Source organism: Bos indicus, chromosome 24, assembly GCF_029378745.1.
Source record: "Bos indicus isolate NIAB-ARS_2022 breed Sahiwal x Tharparkar chromosome 24, NIAB-ARS_B.indTharparkar_mat_pri_1.0, whole genome shotgun sequence".
Taxonomy (NCBI): domain Eukaryota; kingdom Metazoa; phylum Chordata; class Mammalia; order Artiodactyla; family Bovidae; genus Bos; species Bos indicus.
Genome location: NC_091783.1, coordinates 22,827,780 through 22,841,860, shown reverse-complemented (window position 1 = coordinate 22,841,860; position 14,081 = coordinate 22,827,780). Strand labels below are relative to the sequence as shown.

Genomic DNA, 14,081 nt, shown 5'->3' with positions numbered 1-14,081 from the left:
AAAAATAGCTACATATAATTTTTATAAAGTTTATATAAATAGGATATAAAATATACTTATTCATTTCATGTATTTTACACATTCTTATGTCTCATTTTATGTTGACAAGACTCTTGGAAATTTGTATGATTGTTCACATTGTAGAGGTGAGGAAATAGTGGCTGTTGAAATTTGATCTGTCCCAGGTTGCACAGCTAGCAGAGAGAAACACACACACACACACAAATCTATATTTTCTGATTACCATTCTACTTGGGCCAAACACCTCTTAATTAATAAAAAAGACTAATCTTTATCAAAAGCATACACATAACATAAAAAATTCCAGATTACACACACAGCATGACCGACGAATCCTGATTTGCCTGGTAATTTCCTCATTTAGTCCTCTTCATACTGGGATGGTTGGTCGCCTTATCTGTAGTGCTCAGCCTAAGAGGCTGTAATAGCTATTTTTTATGGGAACTAAGAGAGATACAAGAAATGAAATGCAAGTAGAGAAAAATGATCAAGATATTTATTTAGACAAGGCTGAAGATGATTTCTGACCCATATCAAAGAAAATCAATTTTAGCAACCACGGCAGTACCACAAAACAATTACCACAACTTTTCAAAAACTTTCATGTAAGTAAATTTATCTGTAGCTTCAAGATTCCTGTCAATATCCGAAAGACACACAAATATGACATTACCAGATCTTGAAACATAAAATGTTCCAAAAGAAGAAATCACATTTTAAACACAGCGGTGTGTCCATGTCCATCTCAAACTCCCTAACTATCCCTTTCCCCCTTCCTTTTCCCCTGGCAAACATAAGTTCAGTTCTCTAAGGCTGTGAGTCTGTTTCGATTTTGTAAGTAAGTTCATGTGTATCGTTTCTTTTTAGATTCCACATATAAGGGATGTCATACTATAAGTTTCCTTCACTGTCTGATTCATTTCATTCAGCCTGACACTCTCTAGGTCCATCTATGTTCCTGCAAATGTCATTATTTCATTCTTTTAAATGGCTGAGTAATATTCCATTGTATATATGTACCACGTCTTCTTTATCCATACCTCTGTCGATGGACACTTCTTCCATGTCTTGGCTATTATAAATAGTGCTTCGGTGAACACTGGGGTGCGTGTCTCCTTTTGGATCTTGTTTTTCTCCAAATATATGCCCAGGAGTGGGATTATAGTGTCATATGGTAGCTCTATTTTGTTTTTCAAGGAACCTGTGTACTGTTCTCCATAGTGGCTGTACCAATTTACATTCCCACCAACAGTAGAGGAGGGTTCCCTTCTCTCCACACCCTCTCCAACATTTACTATTTGTGGATTTTTTGGTGATAGTCATTCTTGCTGGTGTCAGGTGATTTCTCATTGTGATTTTGATTTGCATTGCTCTAATAATTAGCAATATTGAACATCTTTTCATGTGTCTCTTGGCCATCTGTATGTCTTCTTTGGAGAAATCCCTGTTTAGGTCTTCTGCCCATTTGTTTATTGATTTATTTGTCCTGATGCTGTTAAGTGTAATGAATCATTTGTAAATTTTGGAGACTAATCCCTTGTCAGTCTCATCATTTGCAAATATTTTCTCCTAGTCTGTGGGTTGTCTTTTTGTTTTATTTCCTTTGCTGTGCAAAAACTTTTGAGTTTAAGTAGGTCCCACGTGTTTATTTTTGTTTTCATTTCCATTATTCTGGGAAATGGATTGAAAAAGATATTGCTGTGTTTTATGTCAGAGAGTATTCTGCCTGTGTTTTCTTCTAGGGGTTTTATAGTGTTTGGTCTTATATTTAGGTCTTTAATCCATTTTGAGCTTATTGCTTATTTTTGTGTATAGTGTTAGAATGATCTAATTTCACTTTTTTGCATAGAGCTGTCCAGTTTTCCCAGCACCATTTGTTGAAGAAACTGTCTTTCCAATATTGCATAGTCTTGCCTCCTCTGTCATATATTAATTGACCATAAGTGGATGAGTTTATTTCTGAGTTTTCTGTCCTGGTCCATGGATCTATATTTCTGTGTTTGTGCCTGTACCATGCTGTTTTGATGACTGTAGCTTTGTAATATAGTGTGAAGTCAGGGAGCATGATTCCTCCAGCTCTGTTTTTCTTTCTCAAGATTGCTTTGACTATTCTGGGTCTTTTGTGTCTCCATACAAATTTTTATATTTTTTTGTTCTAGTTCTGTGGAAAATGCCAGTTTTAATTTGATAGAGACTGCATTGAATCTTTGCATCGCCTTGAGTTGTACAGTCATTTTGACAATATTGATTTTTCCAATCCCTAAACATGGTATATCTTTCCATCTGTATCTTTTTTGATTTTTTTCATTAGCATCTTATAATTTTCTGAGTACAGGCCTTTTGTTTCCTTAGTTATGTTTATTCCTAGGTATATTATTCTTTTGGATGCAGTGACAATGGAATTGTTTCTTGTATTTCTCTTTCTGATCTTTTGTTGTTGGTGCATAGAAATGTAACAGATTTCTGTGTATTAATTTTGTAGCTTCAACTTCACCAAATTCATTTATGAATTCTAGTAGTTTTCTGGTAGCATCTTTATGATCTTGTATGTATAGTATCATGTCAACTGCAAACAATAACAGTTTAAATTCTTCTTTTCCAATTTGGATTTCCCTTACTTCTTTTTCTTCTCTAATTGCTATAGCCTGGACTTCCAAAACCATGTTTCATAGTGGTAAGAGTGGACATCCTTATCTTGTTCCAGATCTTAGAGGAAATGCTTTCAGCTTTTCACCATTGAGTATGATGTTACCTGTATATTTGTCCTATAAGGCCTTTATTATGTTGAGATACAGTCCCTCTATGCCCACTTTCTGGAGAGTTTTTATCATAAATGGGTACTGAATTTTGTCAAAAGCTTTTTCTGCATCACTGACATGATCATATTGATTTTTGTTCTTCAGTATGTTGATGTGGCATATCATATTGATTGATTTGTGGATATTGAAAAATCCTTGCATCCCTAGGTTGAATTCCACTTGATCATGGTGTATAATCTTTTTAATGTATTATTGGACATAGATTGCTAGTATTTGGTTGAGGATTTTTGCACCTACATTTATCAGTGATATTGAACTGACCTGAAAAAAAGTTTTATTTTTTGTATCTTATCTGTGCCTGGTTTTGGTATCAGGGTGATGATGGCCTCATAGAATGAGTTTGGAAGTTTTCCTTCCTCTGCAATTTTTTTGAACAGTTTCAGAAGGATAGCTGTTAACTCTTTCCCAAATGTTTAATAGAATTTGCCTGTGAAGCCATCAGGTCCTGGACTATTGTTTGTTGGGAGTTAATCAACAAGGACCCACTGTATAGCACTTGGAATTCTGCTCAATGTTATGTGGCAGCCTGGATGGGAGGGTAGTTTGAGGGAGAGTGGATGCATGTATATGTATGGCTGAGGCCCTTCACTGTTTACCTGAAACTATCACAACGTTGTTAATCAGTTATACCCCAATACACAATAAAAAAGTTTTAAAAAAGAAAATGACAAGCGAAATGAAAAAACAAGAACAAGAAGAAATCACAAAACACACAGCCAGATATCCTAGGATCAGATATCCTAATCTCCCCCTTAGATCTGGTGTCTTCAAAGACTACCACATCCAAACATGCTATTCCCCAGTCTGCTGAGCAGTCTGGTCCCTGTTTCTCTGGTGTGCCAGATGCTCTTCCCCGCCTCCCTTCCCTGTTCTCATTGGTTCCTTTAAGATCACTCTTTTTCTTGAGTATTTCTCTCCACGCCCTTTCTTCATATCAATATAAGCCCCTTTAAGCTTCTTCATTTGTGTCTCTTTCCACATTGGATAGCCTCCCCAATTCCTTCTCACCTCCCAGCCCAAAATTCCCAACCCACTGGCCACACAAGAGATCCTGAGAAGAGAAATATAGTTAAGTTCCCTTTGTACAAACGAGTTCCATTTCAGAAGGACAATTATAAGTCCAATTCATTCATAATGAAGCAAAGTTAGCCTAGGTACCCAACTAACACAACTGGCTATATAGTACTGTACTATATTGGGTTTATAATACTTTTCACACAGATAATACATTAAAAAAAATAGAAAATAAAGCAAACATTTTTAATCTTAACAGTACAGTACTTTGAAAAGTATAGTACAAGAGCTGGCATATAGGGGCTGGCATCAGTGAAAAAGGCAAGAAGAGTTGCTGACTGGAGGAGGGAGAGGAGGTGAGAGATGGTAGAGCTGAAGGATCATAAGCATTAGGAAACGGAGGGCAAGCTGCATGTGACAATGTACGCCAGACATGTAAACTAACTTCCATGCAAACATAGGTTCACATCTTTGAAAGTTCATAACTTGAGAGTTCGTATGTAGGGGACGTAACGTAGAGGTGCCTCTCCAAAGACAAAGAGGAGACAGAGAATGAGAAAGGACTGCAGTTACTTTTATTTGAATATTGTGTGTGTGTGTGCCCATAAATCATTTTGATAGGGTTCCTTCTGGTCTTAATCTTTCTTTCCTGGGCCCACAGATGTTCTAATACAGTTGGTGTATGATGGTGCCTGTATGTTTAGATGCTATCATTTTTAACCTAAGCCTTAACCCATGTCTTTCTGTTGTCATCAAACAATCATTGTCTCCAGTTTTTCTCCACCAAATATGATATTGTAGTTAGTAAATTTATACATATGGTGCTTTCCATAATTAGGGCTATTTTCATACCATAAGCATTCAAAAATGAATGCCCATGACATCCAATTTTGAAGTTGATTGGCATTTAATAAGATTATACAGAGCAAGCTGTTGCTTTGAAACCCTTCCATATCTGTTGTTAGAGTCCCTATATGTATAGTTTTTCTATTTTTTTTTTTCTTGGGCAGTGTCTATTTTAACTTCTTTTCAACAACTACTACTTGGGTTTATTATTTTTTTCTGCAGGGGAAAAAATAACATGGTTTATCCCCTCCCTCACAAAAAACAAACTCACCTTTTTAAAATTTATTTTAATTGGAGGATAATTGTTTTACAGTGTGTTGGTTTCTGCTGTTCAACGACATGAATTGGCTATAAATATATGTGTCCCCTCCTTCTTGAGCCTCCCTCCCACCCATCCCCCATCCTGCCCTTCCAGGTTGTCACAGACAAACTCACTTTTGCATAAAGAATGTCTTAATCCATTCAGGCCACTGTAACAATATACCATGGATTGAGTGGCTTATACACAACTGAAATAAACAATGGAAATTTATTTCTCACAGTGTGAAGGCTGGAAGTCCAAAATCAAGATGCCAACAGATTTGGTGTTTGATGAGGGCCTGCTTCCTGGCTCATTAAAGGCCATCTTTTTGCTGTGTTGTCTCCAGTGGAAGAGATGAAGAAGCTCTCTGGAGTCGGGCACTAATCCCATTCGTGAGGATTCCACCCTTGTGACCTAAGCACCTCCCAAAGGCCCCCAATACTGTCCTATCACGTGAGAGGTTAGGTTTCAACATACAAATTTTGGGGGACACAAATATTTGGTCTATAGCAAATAGTGTATTTTTTTTTCAAAATAATAATATATGAAAGACAAAATCATCCACAAAACTATCATCATGAGAATACAGTCTTTGTCAGCTTAAGCCTAGTGTCTTAAGGATGCTAGAGAAGAAAAAGCAAAGGGACCATTTGCTTTTCATTGTCCAGATTTTTCACACACAGATGCTTCACAGATCAGCTAAGACGTAAGTCTAAACACCTTGTTCACCCTGCAAGGAGACTGCTACCAGCCTTTGCCATACACAGAACTGAGCTAAGACAATCTATTTCTGGAGAATGGAGCAGATTAACTGCTTATTCATGATAAATCAAGGGTATTTGATTTGCTTGTTACATGCCCAGTTTTCTTTGGAAGAAAGCCCTGGAAGCTATTTTTCTGATCAAATCCTAACTCTCTTGTTAGTGCTTATGAAAGAGAAAAATAACATTTACTCATGATAAAGACTGAGTTCTAGCCATTATAAATCTTATCAACTGCCTTGTGAAGGTTAAGGGGGGGAAAAAGAGGGAAAAAAAATTCCTGTGTGTTCATTCAACCTTGGGTTTGGACTCAGGCTACCACTACTGTTGCAAACGTTCTGGAATTTCTGTCATTGAAACAGATGAAAATATAAAAAGAGATAAAGTTGGAACCTAAGGAGATATTTGGCTGATGCATGTTGCACTATACGGAATGGTCAGGAAGAATTCAATAAAGAAAATTGTTATAGTTTACTAGTTAATATGAAATATTAGAAATCCTTAAAATTTTATTTTCTTTTATTTCTCTTTAGAAGCCAGCAAGATCAGTAAAAATAAACTTAGAAGAATTTGCCATGTTGATATTTAGAGTCATTTACTCACACAGACCCAAAATGTATAATAATCTTTTTTTTTTTTTTTTTTTGCTTCAATGAAGGTGAAAATTTAAAGTGTTAGTTGCTCAGTCCTAACTCTTTGTGACTCCATGGACTGTAGCTCACCAGGCTCCCCTGTCTATGGAATTCTTGACAAGAATACTGGAGTGAAGTTGCTTAGTCGTGTCCGACTCTTGCGACCCCATGGACTGCAGCCTACCAGGTTCCTCTGTCCATGGGATTTTCCAGGCAATAGTACTGGAGTGGATTGCCATTTCCTTCCCATGGGATCTTCCCGGCCCAGGGATCGAACCTGGGTCTCCTGCATTGTAGACAGTTGCTTAACCGTCTGAACCACCAGGGAAGTAAGAATACTGGGGTGGGTAGTCATTTCCTTCTCCAGGGGACCTTCTCAACCCAGGAATTGAACCTGGGTCTCCTGCACTGCAGGCAGATTCTTTACCATCTGAGCCACCAAAGAAGCCCTCAGTAAAGTACTCAGTGCCTGGTATACCTTCCATATAATCTTTTGGTTAATGGCTAGAAAAGAGATATAATTTTCCCTGCTAGTCATCAAATTAAATGCAAACATACTTATCTAAAATGAGAGCCTACCTATAACTATTTTCCTTAGGTTAAAATATACACTTTTACACCAGCAATTATTTGCTTGCTTCAACAAACGTTTCTTGACTTTCAGTGGTGCTAGTGTTCCCTGGAGGAGAAGGCAATGGCAAGCCACTCCAGTCCTCTTGCCTGGAAAATCCCAGGGACAGAGGAACCTGGTGGGCTGCAGTCCATGGGGTCGCACAGAGTCGGACACGACTGAAGCGACTTAGCAGCAGCAGCAGCAGTGTTCCCTGGAAGGTACAGCATGAGTGAATAGTGTGGCCGATGTGAACCAGATGGCCTGCCGCCAGCTCTGTCCACTCTTCTTAGGTCACATGTGTTTAGACACCATCCATTAGCCTTGGGGAGCAGCCTTTTGATAGAGGAAAGAAGAATCACAAAGACAGAGATGTGTGCTCTCTGGGTGACTGGTTATTTCTATTTATTTCTGAAGTCATTCAGATGCCCTTATCTATCAACAGTACACAGAGCCTGAAATGTCTCTTAGTTAATCAGCTTGGGAATAAGCATAAGGAAAGTTTCTTCCTCCTCTCCCTCCTTCTTTTAATCTTTTTTTCTAAAGGACATCTAGTAATGGAATAAGGAGTGAGCAGGTTGGTAGCATGCCAACCTAGATGGGGCATGAGAATATCAAAGAAATAAATTAGTAATATGATGCCAGTTCATCAGGTTCCCTAAAATGGGCTTCTTCAGATGTGGTACAAGATCACCTAGAACAGAACATTTAAAACCAACCACAAACAAAGAGAAAGCTTTCTCTTTGGAGTCAACCTCCTGCCGTTAGGTATTCTCGAGACTTCTGCACAAGTTGCAGGGAGCAGCTGCAGCCACACCACCACCCTGAGCCCAGCCAGCTGACGGTTGCCTAGAGTTGGCAGTGACAGCCAGATGAGATCTGGAAACCCCAAGACGCCGGGGTTGTGGTTTGTCTGATTGCTGCAATTATTAACATAAATCCTCTATCAAGCCTTTCAAGAAGTCGGTCTGGTCCATAACGTGGCATGTAATACACTCGCTGTTGAGAACACGGTGAGGTAACATGTCTTCAGCACAGCAGATCTTTTGACCCCAGTGACCACAAAATAAATATGAAACACAATTTTAGGAGTCATGATTTGAAGGGAACTCCACAATATTAATTCTTGTCAGTTCCTGTGTGAGAAAAATGTGTTTTTCCCTTCATTTCCATTCACTCAGTTTTCCTTTGTTCAGACATGTGTGTGTGACTGTGGGGTGTGGGGTTGTATTGTACATGGCCACACACACACGCACACACACACAAACTTTTTTTTTTTCCCCCAGTCCTCATCAAAGTTTACAAGACAGTTTTGGACAAGAAGACTTGACACGGAGATAGAAACATTTCTTGCACCCTCTTCTGCTGTCTGCAATACAAAATATAGGACAGCTGAAAGCAGTTTGTTTGTTTGTTTTCACGTTTCCTATGGGCAAGGTTTTTTCTCACAGAAAATCCACAGACCTCATAGTTGCCGTGCAGAATATTAGAGGCAGCATGACCATTTCTTCCTGTAACAAGTTCCAATGCATTTACTAATAAGGAAATTCAGCTTTTCACAAAAGATGCGCCATCTCACTTTTTTACTGCATCCATAGCCATTTGGGGTAAAATTATAGGTGAATATCCAAACTTAAATGTGTACAACAACAAAACTATTTGTCACGCTCCCAGATATTTCCCTGGTGTCTCCTCAAAGTTCGGGGGGAAAAAAAAATCTCAGAAAACTTAACTTGTTTGTATTCTGCCTACCTGGGAAGTTTTTCACGCTGAGTAACAGAACACAACTCGAGCTGCCTTGCTTTCTGCTTCCAGGAATGCCAATCAGAGAACATTCTTTTTCAGACAGCCAAGTTTGGAAGTCAGATGGTTTCTGGCAGGAGGGAGGGGAAGGGGGTGGCAGGGAGAAAAGCACAGCGAGTCCTCGGGGCTGATCTTCATTTCCCAAGCGTTTCCGTAATAGCCATCAATGAAAGCATCTCCTTTTACCCACGCGGAGACAGGTATAAAGACAGCTGAGTAAATCAGCTTTAGACGTAGCAGCGGAAGCTCGGTCAGCGCCTGGAGAGGGGCGGAGGGGCGGAGGGGGCGGAGGGGGCGGAGGGGGCGGAGGGGGCGGAGGGGGGTGGAGGGAGGGCGTTTGACAGCCTGCCATTGGTGAGTTTACCAAAGGCATCTGCCAGTGGGACTTCAGTGGAATGTGAAACCAAGTCATTTTCCAGTTAAAGATAGACACAGTATACACTAGGATCTGGAGGCTGGATTCTACCCTCGTGTCTCTCCCTAGGATTTCAGAGTCCTGTTGTAATTAACCATTTCGTTAAGCTTGGTTCTTTCCGTGAATATGCTAAGAATTCATATATGTCTTGGATGTACTGGAATTAACAGGATTCTTAAAGAGATCATGGTGTACATACTCTAGGGTAAGTGCAAAGACTGGTTGTAGGCGCGATCGCTTCTCTGGGAAGGTTAATGTTGCCGCTTTCTTTTTATTTGTGTGAATGAAGAAATGATCAGGGAGATTCTCCCGTGTTGTAACTTTCTTAGCTTTCTTGAGCTACTTGGCGTTTACCGTTTTGTGAAGTAGAAAGAAACAAAGTATTTCAGCTTAGTTTTGAAATTGACCTTGCATGTCTGTAACTTCAGTTTGACTTCACTTTTACTTTTTCCTGTGTTAACTCCTGAAACACCCTGCATTTCTTAAATTACACCGTCAGTAGTTAACAAGTCACAACATTAAGTGTGACTCTGCAACGCCACTGGATTGACTGTATTCTTGTCAGATGGAGTTATTTCCCCTGATTGGCACTATGGCATTTTTTAATTTAAAAGATGCAAAAAGAAAATAAGAATAAAAGAAAGGGAAAAAATGGTAGAAAGTGCATAAGGAGCCTTCAGAAAATACTTTTTTTTTATATGAGAAAAATGGGCAGTTTTACATTGAAGAGAACAATTTATTAATAGAAGTTATTTTTGGGTGTCATCTCATTAATTCCAAGCAGGTTCTCCTCCTCCAAAAAAGCTGATATTTGCCAAGTGAATAGAAGAGTTCTGATTCCATGGAGCTTGAGAGGAGCAGGGACTGAGCTTGGCTGGTTTGATGGTGCCTGGCTGTGTGCTTGGGATTTCAAAACTTTTTTCTTTAAAAGAAAGAATGACAAACTTTAGTCCTCTTCATGTTTTGACCATGTATAGGTTTTGTTTCTTGTTTTGTCCAGTGACCTCTCAGCTCTCTTAGAGACAGCTTTTCCAAACTTGCACAGCATTCCTTCTGAATAAATACTGGCCATAATAGTCACAGAGTACATGGTATGAATTGGAAATTCTACTTTATATGGGGAAAATAAATGTGCTGACGTGCTTATTACAGAGTGTGAGGCTGAACAGTGGTTACGTGTAACTGGCCAGGTTTTGTTCGGTCACATCGACCAGATTCTAATGAACTACGTTGGCTGAACTAGGTACGAACAATGAATGACAATCTTTCACTCAACTTTGATAAGAATAAATAGTCTACTGAGTTACTTTTCTGAAATGAAAAGTGAACATGATACTAACCAAGTCACTTAATTTTACAACAGTTTTGTTAGTCACAGTTAGCATTCCCTAATATTTATAATTAACCCATTAGACTGTAAAAGCTGCAGTTAACTTTCACTTCTCCACATGTGGATGGTACCTTTGTACATTTTCCCTGGTGACATGGGACGCCTGTCCTTCTATGCCTAGCTGTGTCCTGATCTGTTGACCAGAGGAGGGAGCCTGGCAGGAATTATAGGTGTCTTCAAGAAACTTGTCAGATGATGCATATGTATACTCACCAAACACACCAAGACACAAATAAACTTCCCTTTTATTTTAATATATTTCTGATTGAATTATACATGCAAATAAAATTACATTAGAATGGGGCTTTGTTTCTTTTTTCGGTGTGCTAAAGAAAACCCCAAAAGAATACAGCATTTGTAAATGTTCTTATATGTAAGAATTTTAGACATACGTGGCCAGATAGCATTGACAGGAAAGGGGACTGATGAATATTCTGTGTTGCTGTGATGTCCCTGCTGACATTGTCAAGCGTTAATTTTATTTCTTTGAACATAGTAAGTATAGTTGCTTTATAATATGTCTGCTCATTCTAATATCTCAAGAGTTACCAAGATTTGTTTCTATTCTTATTGTTTTTGCCACTTCTCATGCGCGGTGTGTTATTTTCTTGGTTGCTTGGATTTCTTTGACTATCTGCTGGAAAAGTATTTTTAAAATCATTTGTAGGGATCAGGTGAGACCTAGTGGTGATGCTGGTTTCCTCCAGAGGGCACTTGGGTTTGCTTCTGACAGTATCTGATCAAAACCACCTGAGTCAAAGGACAGCACCTAAGATTCCTTGGATTATCCTTGTGCAAGTAGCAAGGCTGCAGATGTGTGTGAGGGATGGTTTATTTGGGATTCCCTTCTACCTTGAGGGAAGATATGGCCTTTTGAGTCCCCAACTGAAAATCGTGTTAGTTTATTAAAGTTCTGACCTAAAGACTATGGGCTTTAACATTCCCACAACACCCTTGGACTGCAAGGAGATCAAACCATTCAATCCTAAAGGAAATAAACCATGAATATTCACTGGAAGGACTGATGCTGAAGCTCCAATACTTTGGCCACCTGATTTGAAGAGCCAACTCTTTGGAAAAGACCATGATGCTGGGAAAGATTGAAGGCAGAAGGAGAAGGCAGTGACAGAGGATGAGATGGCTGAATAGCATCATCCACCCAATGGACATGAGTTTGAGCATGCTCCATGGGATAGTGAAGGACAGGGAAGTCTGGTGTACTGCAGTTCATGGGGTTGCAAAAAGACCCAATTGAGCAACAAGAACACCTATAAGGCTGTTTATCGTACAGCTGGTTGCTCAGACCTTTTGTTCCTGATACTCAGATGGCCAAGAGCAAAAGCTTTCAAAGAGGAGTATCTGTCTCTAAGCTCTGGTCCTCTCTCTTGAATTTTTCCATGCCTTCCCCATCTCATTAACTCTTTGCTGTTTTTATATTTGAGATATTTTTAATTACCTTAGTGAGAGTGTCAGTCCAAATTATCTTCTTACTGTTGCCAAAAATGGAAAGTCACTCTTCTGCTTTAATAGTTGTTTTTTTTAAAGATTCTTTATTCTAAAGGAGAAGTCCAGCAGTCTGCTGATATCATTGATAATTCCAGCTCATTCTTTCTGATTTTTTGTTTTAGTTGTGGCCTGATTTGTTGAGGCTTTTGTGGAGAACTTTGAAAATGTAAATTTCTGATTGGAAGATTCATGAGTTCCAACCTAATCTGAGCTGTCGACAATGCTTAACAGTCCTTCTGTTTGTCCCTAGCTGGCCCCTTCTCTTAGTAATCTCTTTAGTCTCTCTAAGCCACCCCCCCTTGCCTTCACTGTCAGCTGTTGACCTTGACTATTCATACTTTTTCTTGGCCTGTATCATGTATCACCGCATTTAACAAATTATGATAAATAAATTCCTTCCTTTCCATTCTCTGAAACTACTCAATTTCAGGTCTTCATCACCTCCCTTGGGTATTTTATGGCTCCCAGCGTTTCTCCTGCCTCTAGGTTCTAACCCCAACACGTCCCCCATATTGAAACCAACACACCCATCTTCTAAAAATCATAGACATGAATGGATTGTCCCCCTACTTTAAAGTCTCTTATAGTTCACTATTCCCTTCGAAATGCATTCCTTAATGTGTCTTAGTATGTCATAAAGCCTCAACCTGTTTCTCTAACATTATTTCCACTATATCACTGGTTATCACCAACACTTTAATCTCACATTATTGGTGCCTCCAGAATATTCTATCCATGATCATATGTCTGTGCTAGTCTACCTACTAGCTTTTTTTTTTTTTTTTTTTTTTTTGCCAAGAATGCCCATTGTGTATCTCCTTTGCAGGCAAATCTTACTTCTGCTTCAAGGTTGATCTCATAAGTCATGTTCACTGTCCTTTAACTGTGTAGCTCACCACTATTCTGGGAATCCCTGATGGCAAGCAGTGTGTCTTACTCATTTTTGTATTCTCAGTAACTGACACCATAGAAACCATTGAATGCATATTTAAGGAATGAACGGGTGACTATTTCAAGGAATTTTTTCTCAACAATTCCTTTCTTACTTTATTCTTTTTCCTTCTAAACATCCTTATTCTTTTGACCTTAAACTTCTTATCTAAAATAGTGATCTTTCATAGTCTTCAATGTCAAGAAGTGTCAATTAAAAATGTCTGAGGAATGCCCTGGTGGTCCACTGGTTAAGACTCTGCATTTCTACCGCAAGGGGCAAGGGTTTGATCCCTGATCAGGGCACTAACGTCCCGCATGCTGCGTGGTACAGCCAGAAAAAAATGTTCATTTGGGTATTGTTGTTTGGGTAGATGGGATGCTATCTATTTTCATTTTTGCCAAATGAGACTATAAGCCTTGAGTGTGATGAAAGAGATGATAGAAATGTAAGTACAATAAATTAGCTGTATATTATCAGAGAGAGTAATAATAAAAAAAGAGAGTCATAGAGCTGAAAAACAGACCTGTTTCAACAAATTTAGCTGAGAATGCTGAAGCGCACACATGGAAAAAGTCCCTGTGACACAACTAAATTAAAATCATCTCATTGCACACACCCTGAATCTGAACCATTAGAAAACACTGGATTATTTTCAGACCCCAGTATGTGCTAGAAGGAAAGCTTGCTTGTGTGATATGATATTGTGACCCTAAAATCTTAAAGTTGGTTACATTTTTTCCTAAAAATTTTGAGGCCTTGAAGTGCAATATTAATCTTTCTGCTATGCTAAGTGAAAAAAAAGACTTCATTTATTTATTATAAATTGAATATAGTTGGTGTGAATCAGAGGAGGAGAAAATATAGTTTATTAATTCTGAGGGTGTTTAATCAATTTCATATTCCTCAGATCACTTATAAATTTTTCACACATTTGTTGTATGCCTTTGATATGCCAAATCCTGAGATTTAGAAAACTAAGAAAATTGGTTTCTGTTTTTTCTTATATAGGGCTCTTTTACCTCCACAAAG

General features: G+C 38.7%; 1 protein-coding gene across 20 annotated transcripts in view; it reads left to right on the top strand.

The window, feature by feature from the left end:
• The window catches only part of DTNA (dystrobrevin alpha), a 451,246-nt gene that overhangs the window by 122,680 nt on the left and 314,485 nt on the right, over positions 1-14,081 (top strand). For 7 of the 20 annotated variants that reach the window (XM_070778755.1, XM_019986579.2, XM_070778754.1 and 4 more), the window contains exon 1: positions 9,217-9,427. The exons of 1 other annotated variant lie outside the window; for it this stretch is intronic. The gene's annotated coding sequence lies outside the window, so the exon portion shown is untranslated. Of the gene's footprint in view, positions 1-8,894; positions 9,008-9,215; positions 9,428-14,081 lie in introns of those variants that run through there. 12 more of the 20 variants (XM_019986587.2, XM_019986590.2, XM_019986586.2 and 9 more) reach the window with 7 other exon arrangements.